This window comes from Crocodylus porosus, unplaced genomic scaffold (genome assembly GCF_001723895.1).
Source record: "Crocodylus porosus isolate Cpor-Errol unplaced genomic scaffold, CroPor_comp1, whole genome shotgun sequence".
Lineage (NCBI taxonomy): Eukaryota > Metazoa > Chordata > Crocodylia > Crocodylidae > Crocodylus > Crocodylus porosus.
Window position 1 is genome coordinate 10,888,367 of NW_017728928.1, and position 3,730 is coordinate 10,892,096.

The window sequence follows — 3,730 nt, forward strand, 5'->3', positions numbered from 1 at the left end:
TCCTGCCAGCCCTGGGGCCTCTCTGCTGCTCGTCTGGGTCAGGTCATGGTGGCAGGACCCGGCGCAGTATGTAGGCACCATGTGCTGGTCCCAGCCGGGTCCTGGGGCCTCTCTGCCACCCAGCCAGGCCATGCCACAGTGGCAGGACCCAGCGCAGCACATGAGGAACTGGAAACTTGCAGTGCGGGGAACATATTTCATTCCCACATGTCCCTCTTGCCCCACTTCAAGGGGGTTTGAGACTGGACAAGAGATACGTGCGTGGTCATCTGGACGTGCCCTATGTCTTCACCAAGTATTTGATATTATGTAAAGCATGCACATGTGTAACTACTATTTGTACTGCCCTGCAGAGCTGCCCAATGTTGTACACCACTGAACACTGTCTTCCCAAAAGAGGTTACAGTCTGTTAGGAAAGAAGAAATCAGTAATATAAAAACTTAAAAACTCCCCTTTAAGCATTTTGAGAAGGAAGAGGAGGCAGAGAAACAGTCCTTTCTGGTAGGGATCTCATGATTTTCATGGATCAGGACTTTGTCAGCAGATGCAGTAGGGATGAACTCGCATGTAAAAATGACAGACAAATGGACAGACTGGGCCTGTTTATACACGCATTTACTGTGTGTGGACTGACCTAGGAGTAAAGTAGTCTGAAGTCAGTCCACATACACAATGTTACTGCACAGTAATGCCTCTACACATACATTACTGTGCAGTAACTACTTGGGTGTAGTAAACCTGTATCATGCAGGCAGCAAATGTATGCCCAAATTGGTATACGCCACCATAGTTACTGCACAGTAGGGGTACACAAATGTAGCTGCAAGCCTGTATTGTGCAGTAATTGTTGGTTACTGAAACCTAAATTAGTGTGCAGTAAGTGTGCATGTGTAGATGCGCCCACTGACAAGTGAGAGAGCGACAGACTAGATGTCATGGGAGGAAAAGGAAGCAAATTATAGCTACGTGGATCTAATTGTGTGGCCAGTAAGGTTCAGTGTGTGTTTGAAGATTAAATTCTAATGTGAACTAAATGTAAAGTGGAAGTCTAAATAAAAAATACTTGTGGTCTTGGCAATAAATTGAGAAGTGACTTAGAGGAGGAAGTGTAATGGATGAAATGGGAATGGTAAGCCAGGAATCTTGTTCATCTGTTTACATAAGCGTGGCAGGTGATGCAGAGCAGGCCAGGAGTCTGTCTTCAAACCCTTTGTTTGCTGTGAAGTGGTTCTTCACTGGAAATCCTTTTGGTTAAAATTAGACATGTGTCCCCAGTTACTGGAGGTGTTATCGACACAGAATCAAAAACGGTTTTGAATTCTGGGCTCCTGACCAAGCAAACTCTGCTCTCACATTTTTAACCACTGAAACCTAGAAGTTGCTTTCTCTTTAGTTTATGGGGAAGGAGAGAACAGTTTGAAAGGAAATTCCATTTTTACCAGTTCCTCCGAGGAAGAAATGGCTGAGCTATTTCTTCCAGCATTAGTTCTCTCCTGTGTTAAAGCTGCAGAATTTTATTCACAGGTGCTTGTGCGTGAAACGTGTGCGCACGTATGTAAATAACACTGCCTGAGTCCATCTCCTCCGCCTCTGTACCCACAGCACAGGAACTGCATTAGTGAAATGACACTGTATAAATCACATTATCCAAAATAACTGTCCTGCCGTACTATCTATCTTTTTCATGCACAATGCTACTAAGGTGAGAAAACCACAAAAACAGGTTCCAGTAACCGTGAAACCTAAATAGGTGGGGCAAGTCCCTATGTATTTGTGTGCACTCACTAATTCTCCGGTGGGCTAAGGTGATTCCCTTTAAGGGTAAGACAGGGAAGTTGCCTATAAAGAGTCACTAAACTTCTTAGAGGGAAAATATTGCATTTCTGCACAGTGCACTTGAAAACTTTCAACCCCACATGAATACTCAGGTGTTCTCTTAGAGCTCATGCCAGGTGTGGGGTTAATACTTTGCCTGCAGCCCTTCCCTTCCATCAGGGAAAGCTCTCCCCCCCCTAGATAATGCTTTCCAGTAGAGATCTAGCTCGGAAGAACAGCAAGAGCAGGACTTCGGAGTAATGTGAAGGGTGTTACATTAGGGAAAGGTCTTAAACATGCTAAGAAGAGTTGGATATTTCTGAATCTCTCTTTCTGCCAGAGGGGAGGTGCAGTGAAAGGCAACGCCGGCAGTGACTGTGTTTTTCCGTTTAGCGGTAACCTTGGTTTTAAAGTGCAAGCCCACTATGCAGTGCACTGGAGCCCTTCTTTCTCTGAACTGCAGAACTGAACACCTCCTTAGCAAGGGGCTGCACGCTTCATTCTGCGAAAGGCCCTAGAGTCGCTTGCACCGCTGGCATGTGATCTAGTAGCACTGGATGCTTCTAGCGTGTGCCGAGCTGGCAACAGGGACAGCAGGCCTCTCTCTGCACCCAAGGGCTTGGTAACCATTACTTGAAGGAGAAGCAGTGAGAGGTCTAGAGTCTGTGAGCCTAGAAGCTGCAACATGGGAGTCCAATGGCTGGCTCCACTGCACGAGGGCATGCAGAGACCCAGGAGAAAACAAAGCAGCAGAGGAAAGGGGAAGGGTTTCTATACCAGGACCAAGTGGTAGTGGAAACTCCCCACCCCCTGGCTGATGGCAGGGCTCACAGTCTGTGCTAAGACTTTCACTTCTCTGTTGTGATGTGTTGCTCAGGAAGGAGTTGGCCAGCAGCTGCTCTGTCAGTTAAAGGAAGGGTCAGGGTTGGCTTCTCAGCTGGCATGAACTGGCTTCCCACTGAAGGCAACAGAGCTGCACCTACCTCTGCTGCTGCCTGAGGGGCTGGTCCTGACTCCTGAGACAGCTGCCCAGACTGAAGACTTTATCCATGTACCCCTACTCTGCCCTGAAGCTGCCCTGGGGCTCACCCCGCTGCTGTTCCTGAGCTCTGTACCTCCAGCCTGCTTGAGAGTAGTGGGAAGTGGTCCCCACAGGCAGCTCCACCGCCTTGTATTTGGGCTGGGTGTGTGCAGCCAAGTGTGCCGCTCGGTGGAAGCAAGCAAGACTTGGCCTTACTGTCTAGAAAGCACAAGGTGAATTCTGCCGTGACTTATGACCCCAGGGGAGTCCAAAAGCATCCATCTCTTCCATGGCTGTATGGTTTGGACCACGAATCAAGTCCTGGCTAGATATAAGCATAGACGCTCCAAGGAACTGGAGCAAATGGCAGCAGAAGAACAGCATTGTGTTTTGAGCTGTCATCAGTCGATTTTGGAGTCCAATCCATGCACTACACCAGGAGCCAGAAAGTCCATATGCTTTCTAAGCATTGTGTCTTTTCAGCTACTGAGCCCTTGTTCATTCGGGCAGCACTGCCTCTTCACAGCCCTGCTTGCACTGGGGATAGAAATACAAACCTCAGATGACCAATTCTTCCCTTGTGCAAATCAGCTGAATTGCACTAGGGATCCCTCTGGCCTGGAGTCTTTATTACGGCTGTGCAAAGCTTCGGATGGTGATTTGATTCGGAGGAGATTGGGACCCGATTCGGTGGCCAAATCTCTGGATCCAAATCAAATCAGGGGATCAATAAAAAGGTCTGAATCAACTCTGAGCTCTCCAAATCTTCAGCAAAGATTCGGAGAGCTTTGATGATTCGGGCAGTCCCCAGTGGCTGCAGCAGGGAGCTGCGACTGACTCCGAGCTGGTAAGTACTAGGGGTGGGGGAGGGGACCATGGGGGGACCCCTGTTA